The 21,455-nt window shown below is 42.2% G+C and overlaps 1 protein-coding gene across 3 annotated transcripts in view; it reads left to right on the top strand.

The window, feature by feature from the left end:
• Positions 1 to 21,455, top strand: part of CHRM3 (cholinergic receptor muscarinic 3) — a 1,211,018-nt gene that overhangs the window by 224,760 nt on the left and 964,803 nt on the right. The gene's annotated exons all lie outside the window — the stretch shown is intronic.

The raw sequence follows: 21,455 nt of genomic DNA on the forward strand, positions 1-21,455 counted from the left end.
GGGAAAAGCCACAGTCTGTATAATTCAGATTCCTTATCTCTATTTGAAACCTCATTGCATATTCAGTTCCATAGTATCCAACGTGGATCTTGATTGGATGTTACCACCTTCTATAGACCAGGAATGGTGGAATGCAAATGATGTTGTCCAGATGCATATGAATATTCCCATTGCGGATTAATAAAGTTCATAGATTTCATCAGTAGACATGTGCTGGAATAATACCCATTTTATAGCTGGTATCATGGCTGCATACAAAGTTTTCATAAGGACATGCTCACAGTTCTCGTCCAAGGTTCTTTTCTCATATTGTGAGGTGCTGAGAAATGTCTGATATGGAAGAACAATTGCAGCTTCTTCTCTTCTGTGTGAATCAGTCTCATAATAAATTGCCAAGATCATCATGTGGCTGAAGACTCCATCTTTTTGATGCTTAGGCCTGCACTTTTTGTTTTAGTCTGTGTGCAGGCCTCAGTTCACTTATGCACATCTTTGTTTAGGATCATTGACATTTATCCTATAATAATTACCTACAGATTTTTTTTTACCCTATTTTATATCCCTTTACAATTTGCTTTAATATAATCATTGCAGTGGGTCAGTGACTATGCCACAGGGCTCCTTCCAGAGCCCTTGAATCATGGACCCTAAATCTAGCAACTAGGCATCACCATTATGCAATGATTATGACTTTCTCCCCTTCCAGGAGCTGTGAATGCTGTCTCCATAGTGTCCATGCCAGAGAGGGGAAGATCTGACCTCTGAATTGAATCCAGGATCTTCCGCATGACAGTGGGAAGGACTGAGCCACAAGGCCAAACCCACTTGCTTTCCTTTTTCTCATAGTTGCAGAGTTGTTAGATGAAAGTCAGTCATTTGTCTACTCTGATCCTCAATGATCTGGAGATCACTGGTTGTTTTCAAAAATAATTTCTTTTCAGGTATTGTAGATCACTTCTACATCTCTATAACAATTTATCTTTACATTTTTTTTTTGCCTGGCAGTTTTTCCTGCCCTTTCTGGCTTTCTGCTCAATCAAACTGGCCTCCTCTGGGCTATAGTGGAGGTCAGTGCTATGAACTGCCAATTAAAATTACCTGAGGATGTTCTCTTTTTCATATCCCTTTTCCTACTCACATAGCACAATCATTGAAGCAACAGTCCTCAGCAGGGAGCAATGTACTTGAGGCTTCTTCCAGGACCTGGAACTCCTGGACCATATGTCTGGCCATTAGGTATTATGGTTGCATAAGGACTAGGACTCTCTCCCTTACAGAGGCTGTCAGTGCTGCCTCCATAGCATCCCCAGCTCCTTGACAGTGTGCAGCTCTTGCTACTGAGCTACTAGGCCAGCCCTATAACCATTTATCTTTTTAACAACCAGGATTATATCCATGTCAAACATGTTGTTAAAGCATCAGTGTTCCTTGCTTGTGACAAAATCCATACTTTCCGAGAGAAAGAGAACAACCTTTGCTATAGTAAGTATGAAGAACTGGGGTGGTATATATTTTGCTCTTAAAACAGTCCAATTGTATAAGAAAGAAAATGCCTTTGACATTAATTTAGAGATGAGAAAATTGCCAGCTGGCTTTTAGGTTCTTTTTTTTTTTTTTTTTAAATCATACCCTGGTTACCAATTAAATACTTTTGAACTGACAATACCATACATAGAGGAATTGTTAAAGAGTGAGACCAAAGACCCACAGGTTAACTCTAAAAGAGCCATGACATTTTTTCTTATTTCAAACTTGAATTGTGCTTTATGAGGCAATGTGACTTTAAAGACTTTTTTTAACAGATGATTTAGGGGCCTTTCAATAAGGGCACAAATAACTTTAGTGCGCACAAATAACTTTAGTGTGGAATCACAGAAAAAAATATGTGTATATTTAGGGACATTTTAAGAAATGATGCAAAAAGATTTAGCATGGGTGTAGTAAAACATATCTCCAATAGCATTGTCATGCTGTTTTCATGTATGGAAACACAAAAATACATTGGCTAAATAAAATGATCATGTTATTTAGCAAGAGGAAGCTGAATAACATGAACAGACTTAAATGAATATGCTCAGTTCTCTTTTCCTCTTGATACGTGTAAGACAAAGAGAACATCAATACCGAAAAAAAGCAAGATCATGCAAAACTCCACCAAAAAAAGGGGAGAAATCAAACACAATATCAAAGACTAATCTAAAAAGGAAATCTTAGACAACTCCTAGTAGGACATTCACTATCAATATGAGTGGAAACTAGAGCTCAGTAAACGGTCCAGATGAAACAAAACCTGAACATGCACTCATTACTAACTTAATAATGAGAAAAAAACCAAGCCTATCAGACTCAAAAAAGACATATTTAAGACTCTGATACTTAATCATTTTGGCAGGAAACTTGAGAAAAAACATAATTTCTAATTGTAACACACTGGGCTTTAATAACAAGACTTGCTTCCTTCTTTATTGAATGGCAACTGCAATATCAGAATAAATCCTAATTGTGCATTTAAAACAATTACTCTTCTCTGTTCCTAAAGAATAGTCACACAGTCCAATTTTGATCAGGTTCCAGAATGAATTGGATTATCAGTGTTGCAATTTTGACCTGCACATTTCTAGAAGTCTCCGAAAAAGTAGTCAGATCAAGACTGGGAAAGCCAAGGATATTCCATCTATTCTTCTTCTCGCAACATTTCTCTAGGAGATAAATAGTAAGATTTAGCAATAGGGAGAAGAGATGTTGTGGAACCTTCAAAATCTCCAACATATAGGGATGAATTTTAAAAGTCCAACGTGCGCCAAAACTGGAAGATATGCTCAGAAGTTGGGCTGGCGCATACCGCATGGATTTTAAAAGGCGCCCATGAACATGCGTATCTCCTGGTATGTGCACAAAGTTTTTTTTTGCCAAAAAAGGGCATGGGCAAGGTCTGGACAAGGTCTGGACGGGGCTTAGGCATTCCTCGATTTATGAATGAAACCAGCAGGTGAATATTTATGCACACAAGCACACACTGCATAACTTTACTTATGCTATGGATGGCAGTCATAAAACCAAAAAACTAGCTATTTAGCAGGGTTTTAAGTGTTAAAAGGGATAAAAGGGAGGCTATTTAACTAGGGGGGTTAGGAAGTCTTGTCTTTTACATGAATGAACTGGGGAAACTGGTAATTGCGTCGATGCACATGTCTACTAAAATCCCCCACTTATACGTTAAAGGCGGCATTTGTGCACACATGTGCGTGCTCATATAAAATTGTGCACATATGTATGTGCATTCAGCCTATTTTCTACCATGCCTGCAAATATTTCCATATGTTATAAAACGGCCATGTCCTTTGGCGTGAGACTGCATACATGCGTACATTAAAAAAGGTGGAAAGAAGGCAAAACGATTACCGGCATGGTTAAAAGGGGAGGTGAAAGAAGCTATTTTAGCCAAAAGATCTTAATTCAAAAATTGGAAGAAGGATCCAACAGAAGAAAATAGGATAATGCATAAGTGCTGGCAAGTTAAATGTAAGACATTGATAAGACAGGCAAAGAGAGAATTTGAAAAGAAGTTGGCCATAGAGGCAAAAACTCACAGTAAAACTTTTTAAATATATCCGAAGCAGAAAGCCTGTGAGGAAGTCAGTTGGACTGATAGATGATCGAGGCGTTAAAGGGGCACTTAGAGAAGATAAGGCCATTGCGGAAAGATTAAATGATTTCTTTGCTTCGGTGTTTACTAAAGAGTATGTTGGGGTGGTACCCGTTTCGGAGAAGGTTTTCATGGGTAATGATTCAGATGGCCTGAACTAAATCACGGTGAACCTAGAAGATGTGGTAGGCCTGATTGATAAACTGAAGAGTAATAAATCACCTGGACCGGATGGTATAGACCCCAGGGTTCTGAAGGGACTCAAAAATGAAATTTCAGACCTATAGTAAAATTTGTAACCTATCATTAAAATCATCCATTGTACCTGAAGACTGGAGGATAGCTAATGTAACCCCAATATTTAAAAAGGGCTCCAGGGGCGATCCGGGAAACTACAGACCGGTTAGCCTGACTTCAGTGCCAGGAAAAATAGTGGAAAGGGTTCTAAGCATCAAAATCACAGAACATATAGAAAGACATGGTTTAATGGAACAAAGTCAGCATGGCTTTACCCAAGGAAAGTCTTGCCTCACAAATCTGCTTCACTTTTTTGAAGGAGTTAATAAACATGTGGATAAAGATGAACCGGTAGATGTAGTGACTTGGATTTTCAGAAGGCGTTTGATAAAGTTCCTCATGAGAGGCTTCTAGGAAAATTAAAAAGTCATGGGATAGGTGGCGATGTCCTTTCGTGGATTGCAAACTGGCTAAAAGACAGGAAACAGAGAGTAGGATTAAATGGACAATTTTCTCAGTGGAAGAGAGTGGGCAGTGGAGAGCCTCAGGGATCTGTATTGGGACCCTTACTTTTCAATATATTTATAAATCTGGAAAGAAATATGATGAGTGAGGTAATCAAATCTGCAGATGATACAAAATTGTTCAGAGTAGTTAAATCACAAGCAGATTGTGTAAATTGCAGGAAGACCTTGTGAGACTGGAAAATTGGGCATCAAAATGGCAGATGAAATTTAATGTGGATAAGTGCAAGGCGATGCATATAGGGAAAAATAACCCATGCTATAGTTACACAATGTTAGGTTCCATATTAGGTGCTACCACCCAAGAAAGAGATCTAGGCGTTTTAGTAGATAACACATTGAAAATGTGATAATGCCTCTGTATCGCTCCATGGTGAGACCCCACCATGAATACTGTGTACAATTCTGGTCGCCACATCTCAAAAAAGATATAATTTCGATGGAGAAGGTACAGAGAAGGGCGACCAAAATGATAAGGAGAATGGAACAGCTCCCCTATGAGGAAAGACTAAAGAGGTTAGGACAGTTCAGCTTGGAGAAGAGACGGCTGAGGGGGGATATGATAGAGGTGTTTAAAATCATGAGAGATCTAGAACGGATAGATGTAAATCGGTTATTTAGTCTTTCAGATAATAGAAAGACTAGGGGGCACTCCATGAAGTTAGCATGTGGCACATTTAAAACTAATCGGAGAAAGTTCTTCTCTCAACGCACAATTAAACTCTGGAATTTCTTTGCCAGAGGACGTAGTTAGTTCAGTTAGTATAGCTGTGTTTAAAAAAGGATTGGATAAGTTCTTGGAGGAGAAGTCCATTACCTGTTAATTATGTTGACTTAGTAGAGCAGTGGCTATTTTCTATTACTAGCAACGGTAACACGGACTAGACTTAGTTTTTGGGTAATTGCCAGGTTCTTAATGCCTGGATTGGCCACTGTTGGAAACAGGATGCTGTGCTTGATGGACCTTGGTCTGACCCAGTATGGCATGTTCTTATATGTTCTTATGTTCTTATGTGTGCCCACATGGTTGTTTCAAAGTTACCGTCTCAAATTTTTGGACTTCAAGCTATTTTCAAAATTCTCCATTTTACGGTGTAAAAAAGTATTATCTTTAACTAATAGAGATTCATTAGCCTGGGATTGAATCAGCCTCTGGTCCATTTGTTCTAGCTTCTTACGATTATCTTCCACAGTCCTTTTACAGGATAGTAGTCTGTTACTAAATTCTTGGTACCCAAACTATGCTTGAGATATCTGAATGAACTTTTACCTAACCCCTTCTATTGTAAGCCATGTGGTTTTTCCAAGGTGAAAAGAACCTATGGTTCCCCCAAGCTTTCCTCAGGCAATCCCATAACAGTACCTTCAGTTGCCCAAAACCGGGCGGATTTAGGCGAGCAGGGCCCTGCCTGCCGGTGAGCCTATTTTACATAGGCCTACCGGCGCGCGCAGAGCCCCGGGACTCGCGTAAGTCTCGGGGTTCTCCGAGGGGGGCGTGTCGGGGCGGGCCCGGTCGTCGCGGCGTTTCGGGGGCGTGTCGGCAGCGTTTTGGGGGCGGGTACGGGGGCGTGGCTACGGCCCGAGGTGGTCCGGGGGCGTGGCCGCGCCCTCCGTACCCGCCCCCAGGTCGCGGCCCGGCGCGCAGGAGGGCCCGCGGGCCCGCTGGTGCGCGGGGATTTACTTCTCCCTCCGGGAGGCGTAAATCCCCGGAGAAAGGTAAGGGGGGATGTAGACAGGGCCGGGCGGGTGGGTTAGATAGAGGAAGGGAGGGGAAGGTGAGGGGAGGGCGTTAGAGGATTCCCTCCAAGGCCGCTCCGATTTCGGAGCGGCCTTGGAGGGAACGGAGGTAGGCAGCGCGGCTCGGCGCGCGCCGGCTATACAGAATTCATAGCCTTGCGTGCGCCGATCCAGGATTTTAGTGGATACGCGCGGCTCCGCGCGTATCTACTAAAATCCAGCGTACTTTTGCTTGCGCCTGATGCGCCAGCAAAAGTACGCCTATTCGCGTTTTTTGAAAATCTACCCCTAAAATCCTGGATCGGCGCGCGCAAGGCTATGAATTCTGTATAGCCGGCGCGCGCCGAGCCGCGCTGCCTACCCCCGTTCCCTCCAAGGCCGCTCCGAAATCGGAGCGGCCTTGGAGGGAATCCTCTAACGCCCTCCCCTCACCTTCCCCTCTCTTCCTCTATCTAACCCACCCGCCTGGCCCTGTCTACACCCCCCCCCTTACCTTTCTCCGGGGATTTACGCCTCCCGGAGGGAGAAGTAAATCCCCGCGCGCCAGCGGGCCTCCTGCGCGCCGGGCTGCGACCTGGGGGCGGGTACGGAGGGTGCGGCCACGCCCCCAGACTGCCCCGGGTTGTAGCCACGCCCCCGTACCCGCCCCAAAACGCTGCCGACACGCCCCCGAAACGCCGCGACGACCGGGCCCGCCCCCGACATGCCCCCCTCGGAGAACCCCGGGACTTACGCGAGTCCCAGGGCTCTGCGCGCGCCGGTAGGCCTATGTAAAATAGGCTCACCGGCGTGCAGGGCCCTGCTCGCCTAAATCCGCCCGGTTTTGGGCGGATTTAGGCGAGCAGGGCTCTGAAAATCCGCCCCATATTGTATAACATGCGCATGTTGAAGCACGCATATTATAATATCATCGCATCCATGTGTGTGCGCCGGGAACCACGCACACATGGACGCACATGCGTGGGGTTTAAAATCGACACCAGTATGCATAAAAATAAGTGCATATGGGGTGATTCAAGATGGTGTTTGAGTGTGGAAATGTGCCACTTGGTGTGCTCTTTCAGTTATTACCTGCATTTATTTCCTTTTTTTTAAAATGCCGAGTTGCAAGTGTAAAAGTGAAGGAAATGCCCTCTGTGTTACTCCACCATTGTTGAGCACGTATCTGTTGCTCCTAGTTGGTCAACCAATGTTTTCTTTATTGGACTAGGTTAGGAAGCAGGTAGTCCGCTGCATTCTCTGGTGTTTCTCACTCTGGGTGTTTGAGCTGTCCTTCCATTGCCTAGCTATGGTGTTGAAGTTTCATTGGCAGCGCCAATGGACCTGAAGTGATTGCGCAGCCAGTACTTATTGAGGGAGACAGAGTGGAGATGATTGCTGTCCAAGGGAGTAATATGCAGATAAAATTGGAATAGCCTGGGGAGGACTTGTCAGCTGGTCTTGGGTCTGGAACTAGAGGTATGGTGACCAGTTTATCACCTATTGATTCTTCGAGACCTGATTCTTTTCCTGGGTCAGGACCATTTTCTTTCTCTCTGACTCTTGTTTCTATAAAAAAAAACCATGCTGAACATGTTATTATAATCCTAGATTTGATATGGTCTGCTTAGGTTTCTCTAGAGAACTCAATTCCTCTGTGACAACATTTTTTTCTGAAACTTATATGAAGGTTCAGGCTTATGAATCTGTCCTGAAGGAATATGGCCAACAAATAGAAAGCTTGGAACAAAAGCTGGGACAAGCCTTTTCAGTGCATGCTGGATTGGTGCAGGATAGAGCTGTATTACATCACAGGAAAATTTTGAAAATTCTAAATACTTCAATTTGCAGGCACTCAACTTCCCTAAAGTATTCCTGATGTCCCCCTTAGAACTCTTTAAAAAATATATGCAAGAGATCTTAAAAATTCTAGAAGAGGCTATTCCTCCTATTAGCAAGATTTATTTCTACATATTGGAAGAAGTTCAGAGGGTCAGCGAGGAGGAGAGGAAAATCGATCTTAAAGAAATGTAAATGTCATGGGATTGGAGGCAATGTCCTATTTTGGATTGGCAACTGGATAAAAGACAGGAAACAGAGGATAGGACTAAATGATTAGTTTTTTGAATGGAGAAAGGCTGTTAGTAAAGTACTCCATGAGTCTGTATTGGGACCTGTTCTGTTTAATATATTCATAAATGATCTGGTGAAAGGAACGATGAGTTAGGAGGCTGGGCTTCTAAATGGCAGATGCAATTTACTGTGGACAAGTGCAAAGTAATTCACACAGGGAAAAATAATTCCAACTACAAGTATACGATGCTGGGTTCCATATTAGGAGACATTCCCCAGGAAAGGGACCTTGGAGTCCTTGTGGATAATACTTTGAAATCTTCGGCTTAGTGTGCTGTGGTGGTCAAAAAGGCAAATAGAATGTTAGGAATTATTTGAAAAGAAATAGAGAACAAAACTAAGAATATCATAATGTCCTTATATAGATTCATGGTGCAACTGCACCTTGAGTATTATGTGAAGTAGTGGTCACCCCCTATAAAAAAAAAAAAGATGGTGGACATTGAAAAGGTACAGAGAAGGGAGGCAAAAATTACAAGGGAATAGAAAAGCTCCCTTATGGAGAAAAGCTAAATAGATAAGGGCTTTTAGCTTGGAAAAGAGATGACAGAGGGGATATGATTGAAATTTATAAAATAATGAGAGAGTGAAATGGTTTAATAGGGAACAGTTATTTACCCTTTCAAACAACACTAGGACTAGGGGATACTCCATGAAACTAGCAATCGGCACATTTAAAACAAATTGTAGGAAATTTTTGTTTCACTCAGTACATAATCAAGCTATGGAATCTCTTGCTGGAGGATGTGGTGAAGACAACAAACATAGTGGGGTTCAAAAGAGGACAAGTTCCCGAAGGAAAATTCCATAACCAGTTATTATCCAGGTAGATGAGGGAAAGCCAGTGCTTATCCCTGGGAGTGAAGTATAAGAAGTATATCAACTATTGGGGATCTGACAGATACTTGTGACCTGGACTTGCCACTGTCGGAGAGAAAATGCTGGGCCCAATGGGCCTTGCTCTGACCTAGCATGATACTTTTTATGTTCTTATGTTTGTGAACAGTCTGGACTTATTGGACTTTTGGAGCAGTCTTTCCAGGAGAAAGGAATTAGAGCTACTGTGTTGATCACGTTTGCCTTTAGGCATCTTTATTTTCGTAATAAACATAAATTGTTTTATGGAGAAAAGATCTGGATTTTTCTAGACCTTAGTATGATTACACAGGAAAGATAATCGTAATGCACCAAGAGGCTCTTTCTCTCGGTTCAATCATTTTGCTACATGTTTTTGCTTAGAATGGGTAATACAGCATATGACTTTTTTGAGCTTTCTCTACCAAGATTGCATAACCCGCACAGCTGCGACCATCTGTTGCTAAAGTGGGGGTGGGGGGTGGGAGAAGCAACACCTGCACACACTCACGTATTCAAAGTACCTCAGAGACCAGATGTGAAGTAAAATTGGCCACAGCTTTATTAATAACAACAAATATACAACCACAACTATGTACCTGAACCATAACATAGATAAAGCTGTCAGAGCGCCCCCTTCTGCATAGGTAGCACGTCACCTCTGGCTCGGGGCCCGCTGCAACCATGTAAGGCCCTGCCCTCCGGGAGGTAGTTATCGTCAAGGTATTCCGGTCACCCGCCTTGCCCGAGCAAGGTGACTGCCCAGGCGAAGGATGGGGACGTCCGTTCTGCTGCTGCTCCGGGGTCAGCGGGTCCTGGCGGCAGACAGCCCCATCACACTGAAATAGAGTATACCACATGCTGTGCAGTGCATCCAGTGACCCCACCCCCCTCCCGGCTCAGGAACCCCGCCCTGATATGACAAGAAGACAAACATAACCAACTCTTCTTACAACAAGTCTGACTAGCTGATACAACCATATCATTAAATGGGTGGGTAGGAGGGTTAGCAGCGAAGGCAGCAGCATGGGGAGCAGGATCCAAAAGGGTCGGAGCCCGGGTGTGCTACCCAGAAAAACTCCCTGTGCTGCTGCCCGCACCCCCGGGATGGCTTTAAATGACCCAATGGCCATCCAGGGATGCCCAGCACACTCCCCCCATGCCCGTTTCATCACCAGCGCCATCTCCTTGCCCAGCCCCTTTGCCCTCCCTTCCCTCCCTGTGACCATCCTTGAGGTGCTCCGCCTCATCTGCCCACACCGTGGGAGTGACGTCAGTGCATCGGCGGCGTCATCGTGTAGCGCAGATGCCACTCCTGCCAGTGATGACGCTGCCAACACACAAATGTGAGTGCTGCAATCCCCCCTCCTCTGCTACAAGCGCAGCAACAGGTTATCGGCGACCTGGCACCCCACCTTTATCTAACATTAAAAAAAAACAAAAAAAAAAACAGGCTTAATTGATTTTAGGAAGACACTAAAGGCCTATTTATTTACACAGACATCAGTTATAACATTTAAATACCACTCATGATTAAATGGATCTATTTTGTAAGTTTATATGTCCTTTTATTTTAATTTTTGCTATTTTTATTTTACCATTGTTGCTTATTTGACTATGGGCCGGATTTTCAAAGGGTTACGCGCGTAAATCCAGAGGACCTTGCTCTGACCTATTTTCAAAAGACCCGGTGACGCGCGTAAAGCCCTGGGATGCGTGTAAGTCACGGGGCTTTACTAAAGGAGCGGGAAGGAGGTGGGGCATGGGTAGGGTGGTCCAGGGTGAGGCAGGGTGAGGTCAGAGGCTCCCGGCATAGCGGCCATTTGCCGCTGTGGGGGGATCATGCGCCGCCAGTTGGCCGGCACGCGCAACTTACTTCAGCCCCAGGGCTGAAGAAAGTTTTAAAACAAGTAAAAAAATAAAGAAAAAGGTAGGGGGGAAAGGGTGGGGGAGGTAGGGGAAGGGAAGGTGGGATGGGGGTAGGGAACTGGGGAAGGCAGCGTGGCTCGGCAAGGGCTTGGCGTGCACCAATTTTGCACCCCCTTGCATTTGCCGACCCCCGATTTTGCATGCGCAAGTTATAAAATTGGGCGTACCAGTGTGCACACTGGGTAGTGCATGCACCTTTTAAAATCTACCCCTAGATATGTTTATTGTAAATTGCCTAGAATTGTAGATACATTATAAATCAATCAATAAATCAATAAATCAGATATTTTCTGAATTATCAATCTAGAAGAAACAAAGCTAGAGCAGTACCCCCTCAAGACTTGGTCACATGATGTAATGGTATAAGTAATGGGAGCCTAATGATTCGGGTTAAAAGGAGCACAAAAGGAGGACAAGTAAAACACCAAGGATTCCTTATTATCACAAATCGTCATAAACAGCCCAACTCAGGCCGAGTTTCGCTCATGCATGAGCTGCTTCAGGGGCTATGATGGTATTGTAGTTAAATAGGTTGATTCCTTATGGCAATCTTGTAAAATAATTTCATCATATACCAAGCTACAACTGTATACACTTCATCTCTGGAAATTGTTGTCACAGAGAAACCTAAATAACAATTCAGCAGTGGCCAGCCTCTGACACGACGTACTTTACTCCCGTATCCCACATTGGATGTAAATGGAGTTAAAAATTGGCAGTCCTAAGGAGCTCTCCATTTAGGCCACCACTGCTATCATAAGGTTAATTATGTCTGCATACAATGAGCATGTTATTTAGGTTTCTCGGCCTGAGTCAGGCTGTTTATGACGGTTTGTGATAATAAGGAATCCTTGGTGTTTTACTGGTCCTCTACTTTTGGTCGCGATTTGCAATATTGGATTGGTTTCTGGTTTGTTTCTTTGGACCTTCCCAAAAGGAGGACAAGGCCATAATGGAGAGATTAAATTATTTTTTTTTGCTTCAGTCTTTACTGAGGAAGATGTAAAGCAGACACCCAGGTCAGAAGTGATATTTAAAAGTGATGATTCAGAGGAAATGAAACAAATCTCAGTGAGCCTCGAAGATATACTAGGACAAACTGACAAACTAAAGAGTAGCAAATCATGTGGACCAGATGGAATACATCCCAGAATGCTGGAAAAAACTGAAAAATGAAATTGCAGTTGTACTGTTAGTAATCTGTAAACTTTCAACATCAGCTACATTACCTGAAGTTTGGAGGGTGACCGATGTAATGCCGGTTTCTAAAAAGGGTTCCAGGGGTAATCTGTGAATCTATAGACTGGTGAGCCAGGAAAAATGGTTGAAACTATTCTAAAGAACTATAGATAGTTTAATGGGACAATGTCAACATGCATTTAGCCAAGGGAAGTCTTGTCTCACCAATTTGCTACATTGTTTTGAAGGCATGAATAAACATGTGGATAGCCAGTTGATATAGTGTATTGGGATTTTTAGAAAACATTTGACGAAATACCTCATGAGAGACTCGAGGAAATTAAGTCATAGGTTAGGAGGCAATGTTCTATTGTAGATTGAGAACTGGTTAAAAGATAGAAAACAGATTAGGGATAAATGGTCAGATTTCTTAATGGAGAAAAGTGAATAGTGGCGTGCCCCAAGGATCTGTAGCAGGACTGCTGCTTTTTAACATATTCATAACTGACCTAGAGATGGGAACAACAAGTAAGGTAATCAAATTTGCTGATGATACAAAATTATTCAAATTTGTAAAATTACAAGAGGATTGTGAGAAAATGCAAGAGTACCTTGTAAGACTGGGATACTGGGCATCCAAATGGCAGATGACATTTAATATGGACAAGTGCAAAGTGATACATATAGGGAAGTGCAAACCAAATTATAGCTGCACGAGGCAAGGTTCCACATTGGGAGTTACCACCCAGGAAAAGGATCTAGGTATCATTGTGAGTAATATGTAATGTATTATATCTTGCAATCCTCTGCTCAATGTGGGTGATGGCCAAGAAAGCACATAGAATGCTAGGAATTATTTGGAAAGGAATGGAGAATAAAACAGAGAATATCACAATGCCTCTGTATCGCTTCATGGTGTGACTGCACCTTGAGTATTTTGTGCAGTTCTTGTTACTGCATCTCAAAAAAGATAGCAGAATTAGAAAAGATACAGAGAACAACCGAAATGATAAAGGGGATGGAACAGTTCCCCTCTGAGGAAAGGCTAAAGAGGTTAGGACTCATCAATTTGGAGAAGAGATGGCTAAGGGGAGATATAATAGAGGTCTAAAAAATAATGAATGGAGTGGAAAGGTTAAATGAGAATTGGTTTACTCTTTCAAAAAGTACAAAGACTAGGGGACATTCAATGAAGTTATTAGGTGATGCATTTAAAACAAACAGGAGAAAATATTTTTTTACTCAATGCATAATTAAATTATTGAATTCATTGCTGGGGGATGTGGTGAAAGCTATTAGTGAAGCTGGTTTTAAAAAAGGTTTAGACAAGTTCCAGGAAGAAAAGTCCATAAACCATTATTTAGGTCGACTTGGGGAAATCCCTGGGATAAGCAGCATGGAATCTATCGAACTTCTGGGGTCCTGCCAGGTACTTGCGACCTGGATTGGCCACTGTTAGAAAGAGGATACTGGGCTTGATAGACCTTTGGTCTGATGCAGTATGGCAATCTTATGTTCTTATGCTCTTATTTCCACTCTTTTCAAGTTTCTCTTTAACGTTTGATATAGGTCAACTTCTGAGAACTTCTCTTGTGGATCTCTTCTCTGTGGGCTGTGGGTGGTATTTTGTTTCTTATGCTTAGTGATGCTATATCAATGGTATATTCCTTATTATGGTTGCTAGATTACTTTATCAGGTGATATGCTTGATGTAATATGATTAGGGAACTCATTTTTTGTTTTTATTGTTCTTTATTTTTCCTAGGAATTTATGAGGGTTTATTATATCAAGAACAGAAACAGGAAAAAATTGGTTGAAAAAAATGACTCATTTTTCTGGGTAAATATCAGAGTTTAGTTTTGTAGACAGAAGCCAGGACAATAAAACATTATTAAGCAGATTCTCCCACTCACCCAACTCAGCAGCATCCCCATCTCTACCTCCATCCCTAACAAGTCCCTCTCTCTCTCCCCCCAACCTGCCAAGAATTTCCCTCTCCCTTCCCCACTCCCCACACAGCAACATAAATTATTCTTATTGGTGGTAGCTCCAGGCTTCTCTCTTCTTCAACAGCATGCTTACTGAAATCCCATGGTCTGCAGCACATCTGCTTTTGTGCAGAGCCAGGGAGCCTGCTGGGAAGTACTTCTGGTGGACAAGGCTTGCTTCAAATACATTCGTGGCAGCAGACAGCAGGCACTTTGGCTGCTTGGAGTATGAGGAGGTGGGACTTGAAACATGGCATGGGTAGCACTTGAAACACTTTGGCCAACCCTGGCTTCCAGCAGTGGCTGGAGGCCTGGAAACACTACATCTACAGCTCTGGAGCAGCTTTTTAATCATCCAAAAATTAGGGTGTATGTCGGTTTAAACTGACTGTCACCTTTGGAAAATTTCGGGAAATTCTGGGTGAAAATTGACTTTAACTGAAAATGAAGGACCCTAAATATGATAAAAAGTGCACAAAAATAAAAAAGGGGGTAAGTTTCAAAAGCATTTACATGTGAAAATATAACTACTATTGTAGCAATTTTCAAAAGCCATTTACCCACGTAAAGTGCACTTACGCAGGTAAATCCTATGGACAATTCAATCACATATATTGTAGCAATTTTCAAAAGCCCACTTACTCGGGTACGTGCATTTACATGTGTAAAACCTGTTTTTAAGTGTGTAAATGCTTTTGAAAATAAGGCCCAAAATGTATATGTGTAACTCAGTTTTGCATTCTTTTTCTGAGGAAAGGCATTTTAAGGAATGGATTTGGAGCAGAGTTGAGACTTGCATACATATTTTTTGATTTTGAAAATTATGTGCATATGCTACCGCACATAAATTATGTCCTTCGCAGGACATGTGTAATTTTGTGTGAGGTAATTCGTGCGTGTACTCAGCCAATTATTTGAGGATTTACAAAGTGGACTTACAGGTGTAAGTTCACTTTAAAAATAGTTAGTAAAGACTTTGTTGTAGGCAGGCTGTTATAAAAATACCCTTCCTATATCTTTGTTTTCTAATTACATCAAATAATGTGTGCCACTCAGAGAAAACTAACTTTTAGGTTTTAAAATATTCAAATAAGAAATGTGGACTACAGAATTTAACAATTTTAATTCAAACCTGTACAGACTACTAATAGTAGAACCATGTGGCTGTAAGTATTAAGATCGTTACATAGCTACAGAGAGTAGCCTCGAGTGCTAAGTTTAATAATACTGTGCATTATTTCTCCTTTGATGACACATTAAAATTCAGAAGCGGAAGATACTTGTACATCATCCCTTGAACTGGAGCATTCAGCAGCTCAACTTCCCTCAGAATCATGAAAGTTTCATAACATGCATTAAATATATCATAAATAATGTGTATTATTTCACTCTCATGAGAAAACTGGGAATTGCACAGATTTATTCATTAGTGTTGAGCAAAAAATAATGCCGTATTTGAGTCAAGTATAACTGCTTTGCCTTAAATGGCTAAATCACATCTAATCACTTAAAATGGCCTTTGCAATAGAAACTGGTAATGTATTTCCCCCCTCACTTATCATCTAGCACAAAGTGCAGAACTCTATGCAGGTGACTTAATTCATAGTTATGCTGTGCCTTGTAAGATGAGATCCACAACCTGACTTGCCTGGATTTACTAAGGTTTTTCCTATGGGGAAAAATGCTTAGTAAATCAGGCCCATAGAGAGGGTAATTTTCAAACAAGCTGTCCAGAGCTAGGGTCCATAGTTGTCAGCCTGAATTTTCCGAGCGAACTTACGTGTGTAAGTCTGCTTTGAAAATGTGTGGCTAGTCCCAGTACGTTCGTGGACTTACCCATGCAGAGCTACACCCTGCTTCTGAGCAGGCATAGCTTTCTGCATGTGGATTAACACACCTACTTTGAACAATTGAAATGACTGGTGCCAGTGCTTTCCCAACAGCGGGTGAAGGGAAAAGTATGCTGAAAGCAAGTTCCACGCGTAGTTTTGCTTGCACTGCCCCGGCACCATCACTCCCTGGTTGTTTTGCAAAGTGCCTCTGAGGGGTAGAAAATGGGATTTTATGCACACAAGTCATCTTAAAAATCAACCCCACAGGGGAGCAATTTTCAGCAGGCTGTCTACCTGCAAAATGTGCACATGCTTGAAATCTGGTTTTCAGAGGCAGAAAGTACTCAGGTAAGCTTCTTTTTGAAAATGAGCTAGTAGAAAATGAAGTACTGCGGGCCCTTTGCACCTGCCTTTTGTGCAGGAGGCCAAGCATGGGCACAGCAGCTCAAGTACATTTGAGAGTAGAATATACATGTGCTGGTTCACCCCCCTCCCCGCCCACTGACCTAATTGCATCCCTGGGATCTCCTGTTTGTAAACCGGCTAAAAGTGTGTACGCTGTGGAAGCTCCAAGTTCTTTTGGCAGAGCAGAGGAAAGCAATTTTCAGACCCAGGTTCGTGGTTTGGACAGTTGCCCTGTCCACATCCTGAGGGTGATGTGAATGTAATAACTTTCAGCAGCAGGAGCATTTCTGAATTTGCAATACATAGGTTAAATAATAAAATGGTTTGCAGGTGCTAATAGTGGCCTTGTAGATTGTGCATCACTTTCACCTTGATGCAATATAGCTGTGGATCGTGTTCAGTATATTTACAAATCAGGAATTCATTGTCCAGCTTATGTGAAACAAAAAAGAAATGCCATAAGTTTTCTATGTAAACAAAAAAATTGTATAAACTTTAATTCTTAACTGTAATGCATTATGAATGCTTGGATCCATTATCTTTTTCCTGTTCCTAACTAAACATTCTTGACTTGATTCACTCAAATTATTTTTCGCATCTGAAGGATGAATAGAAACAAAAATCTGAATCTCAACTGTTATGAAAGATGATATCTATATATATTGCACTTAGGAGTAAGTGGTGTCTCATCTGCATAGTTCTCCCAGCAGCCCCAGCAGAGGACTGCAGAGGACATCACAAACTGTCTAAGCTTCAGCTTCCATAGCTTTCAATCTAGTTACAGCAGCAGAGAACTGGAAAATTCATTTGCATACTTTTCTTAGCAGAGGACTCCAGTGGACATTGTGAACCATCTAAGTTTCACTCTTTCTAGCAGCAGAGAATCTGAAAGCTCATCTGCATACTTCTCCCAGTAGCCCCAGCAGATGAATACAGAGAACATTGTGAGCCAGCTAGTATAATGCTTGTTGAAGTAGTGAACCCCTAGTGCTGAGGGATGATTGATGCTGCCTAGTGAGGAAGCCCTCTAGGCCCATCCTGTCAGCTGGCAGAGAAACCCTGTGGCGGGACTGAATGGAGCTTCATCTATACCAGCCCCATTCCCTGCAGGTTAAAGCCTTGGGTTCCAGAGGCCAGCAGGACTTAGGTGGGTCCCCAGGGCAATCCAAGAGAAGAGTCCAGGCAAGCATGTGTTGAGGCAGGCAGCAGTTAGCAGAACAGGTAACAAGCCAGAGGTCATGGCAGGCAGCAGACAGCAGAACAGGTAACAAACAGAAGTTAGAGCAGGCAGCAGACAACAGAAGGACAGATGCCAGGCCAGGATCAGAATCCAGAAAGTCAGTCCGAGACAAACAGAACAGACAAGACAAATAGGACCAACAGGGCAAGCAAGGAAGGAACAAGCAGGAACTGGAACAAGAGCAAGCAGGCAAGGAACTGGACAACAAAAGAGCACAGAGGAGTAAGGGACAAGTTCAGGAACTATGACAAGGAACACAGAGCAAGGTACAAGGATGGAACAAGTCAAGGATAGCAACACACACTGGAACACAAGGGATCTAGGAAACCTGTTGCTGAGGTGCTGGCTGGTTGCAAGAGACTTCCTTATATACTCCTGGAGGATGTGATATCATCAGCCAGCGCCACAGGAAGTTCCATCTAGGGGACCTATAAAGGCAGTCTTAAGTCCTTGGAACAGTATGCTACTGGAGGCTATGCTGGAGTTACTTCAGATGACAGGTGAGGGGCGTAACAGCTAGGTTTGAACTTTCACAGCCCCCATACTCTTTCTAGCAGAAGACAACCAGAAGGTTCATCTGTATATTTCTCCCAGCAGCCCCAGCAGAGGAATTTAGAGGACACTGTAAATCATCTAGGCTTCAGCTCCCATAGCCCCCTTCTTTACAGCAGCAGAGGACTGGGAGGCATGTACCAAAACACTACGTCTTGTAAATTTTCAATAACAGCTTTATTTATTTATTTGATGCACTATTAGTTCAAAACAAGGATCAATAAGGTATGTAACTGGGTAGTTATAAATAGATTAATTGTAGTCTCTGAAGGATCACTGACAGACAAATGTAAAAGAAACCAATAAATTAAAAATCCTTTAGATTAGTTTGAACATCCCCAGTCCATTAGAAATTTGAATTTGCTAATAACTGAAGAAAACTATGATGCAGACAATAGTCCAGCAGTGAAAGGGGGATATCCACTCTTTTGCACTGCGTGTCACATGTATGATTTTCTTTTAGCAAAAGAAATGAATCATACATTCCATGAATCAATATTCGTGGGGAAAAAACTCCCAAAAACAAACTGAAAAATGAAACACATTTTTTACTCCTGTACATCCTTAGGGGTAGATTTTCAAACCCCGGCGCACGTAAATCCCGGGGTTTACGCGCGTGGCTGGGACTTACGCCTGCCGGGCCAATTTTCAAATGGCCCAGCCACGCGCGTAAACCCCGGGACGCGTGTAAGTCCTGGGGCTTGAAAAAGGGGCTGTCAGGGGGTGGGGCAGGGCTAGAGGCGCCCGGCACAGCAGTCATTTGCTACCGTGCCAGGCGATCGTGCACCGGCAGGGTTCATGCACATTTTTGGATAGCAGATGTAACTTGTGGGAGTTAGATTTGGTGGGATAATTTTCAAAGTGAACTTGTGTGTGTCAAGTTCTCTTTGAAATTTATTGTAACTTATGCACATATTTGTTGCAGACGTTAGGCAGGATGCTTGAAAATTATTCTCCCCATGGCCCTATTTTCTTTCTTTATTAGATTGTTTTCTTCTTTCTAAGAGCTCAGTGTTTTTCAAAACAAGTTGTTGAAAAGTATGAATAAATGAATGAGGATATCCAACGTGACTTCTTTTAAACAACAGAATGTTCTGAAAGGATAGCATTCCTTTGGGAGAAAAAAAAATACCTTACCATCAGATTCCTAATGAATTAGAATAGATAAATATGTGTTTGGAATGGACCAAGTATGACTGTTGCTAGAATGTAGAGACCTCTGTGTAACCGTGAAATTTGCTAAATGGATCCCTTTGTATAATCTTTCATCTCTTTTGATTTCCTCTATTTGACTTTCTTAACTTTCTTCCTGGCTAAAGTAGTGCAGTAATCATCTTAGTCACCTTGGATACATGGAAAATGAAGGTCAATAAACAATAAAAATAAGATGAGGAGGACAGAAAACTTCAGAATGAGTGAAATTGAAACAGAAAATGAATGAGTAAAAAAGTGCACTGAGAAATGTTTTCTTTACTCTCACTCTAAAAAATAACTCCTGATACAGAAAGCTAATGGTACACTAACGTATTGAGAATTTTTTTAAAAAAGCATGCTAACCCAAAAATGCATTTACAAAATATGCTCTCTTGCATAAAATATGATTTTTGCACATAAACAATGTTTTCTGTGCTAAAAACATGATTTATGCACAAATCATGACTTTTGCACATAAGTCCCAAGCACATTATCCCCATACCACAAACTGTAGATTCAGCCCCATAGACGTCCAAAATTCCAGAAATATGAGTCATAGGGATGGGCAAAGGCAAAATTTTCATTTTGGTTCTTATATGTGTTTCATAAGTCACCTCCATTCATTTGAAATAAAAAATATTGTCATTTTTTTGTTCCATTTGTTTTTCATTTCCAGCAAAGGTCAATACAGCCTATTTTGAGCTTCACAAATGGGGTTTCTTAATCAATTCTAATGAAACGTTTGGGTAGACACATCAGAAGGGGAAGAGAACTCCAAGGCACCGACACTGTGGCAAAGTTGCATCAAAAGTGGCAATGAATAGTAGGGATGTGCATTCGTTTCATATGTTTCATACATTTCATATTACATGCGTTTCATATTACATGGTCGCTGCATCTCAGAAAAGATATAATTGCGATGGAGAAGGTACAGGGAAGGGCTACCAAAATGATAAGGGGAATGGAACAGCTCCCCTATGAGGAAAGACTAAAGAGGTTAGGACTTTTCAGCTTGGAGAAGAGACTGCTGAGGGGGGATATGATAGAGATGTTTAAAATCATGAGAGGTCTAGAAAGGGTAGATGTGAATTGGTTATTTACTCTTTCGGATAGTAGAAAGACTAGGGGGCACTCCATGAAGTTAGCATGGGGCACATTTAAAACTAATCGGAGAAAGTTCTTTTTTACTCAACGCACAATTAAACCGTGGAATTTGTTGCCAGAGGATGTGGTTAGTGCAATTAGTATAGCTGTGTTTAAAAAAGGATTGGATAAGTTCTTGGAGGAGAAGTCCATTACCTGCTATTAAGTTCACTTAGAGAATAGCCACTGCCATTAGCAATGGTAACATGGAATAGACTTAGTTTTTGGGTCCTTGCCAGGTTCTTATGGCCTGGATTGGCCACTGTTGGAAACAGGATGCTGGGCTTGATGGACCATTGGTCTGACCCAGTATGGCATGTTCTTATGCTTGTATAGGAAACGTATGAAACGGATGAAACGAATGCACATCCCTAATGAATAGCCTATAACACGGAAAAGGGACAAAAGGATACAGCAATGGTAGGAGTTCTCCAAGGCACTATGAGAGAAGCAAAGCAGCAGCGAGTGGGAAGAACAGCCCAGTGTTTCAAAAGAGGGCACCAGTAACTGTGGCATGACCTCCCAAAGGCAGGATAAGAGGGACAAAGTGTCAATAAGAGTGGTATGAATATCCTAAGGCACCTTGAAGGGGGAATTGTGAAAGAGTGGCTCTAAAACCTTTCTTTACCTGTGCAGGACCAGGCATCTAGCGTGGTCCACCTTAAGCCCTACAATGAGAGAGAGAGAGCTCCATGGGTGAGACCCTGCTGGGATGGGGATAAGAGTATGAGCCCAGCTGGGATCAGGAGGCCCCACATGTTCAGGAATAGGAGTTCTTGACCCTCTCTGGAAGAAGGCATTGTAAAGTACACTGTTAAGAAGGTAGGCAGTCTACTGATGTATGTGTTTAAATGTGTTAATAAAGTTGAATGAAGAAAAGC

Source organism: Rhinatrema bivittatum, chromosome 3 (assembly GCF_901001135.1).
Source record: "Rhinatrema bivittatum chromosome 3, aRhiBiv1.1, whole genome shotgun sequence".
NCBI lineage: Eukaryota > Metazoa > Chordata > Amphibia > Gymnophiona > Rhinatrematidae > Rhinatrema > Rhinatrema bivittatum.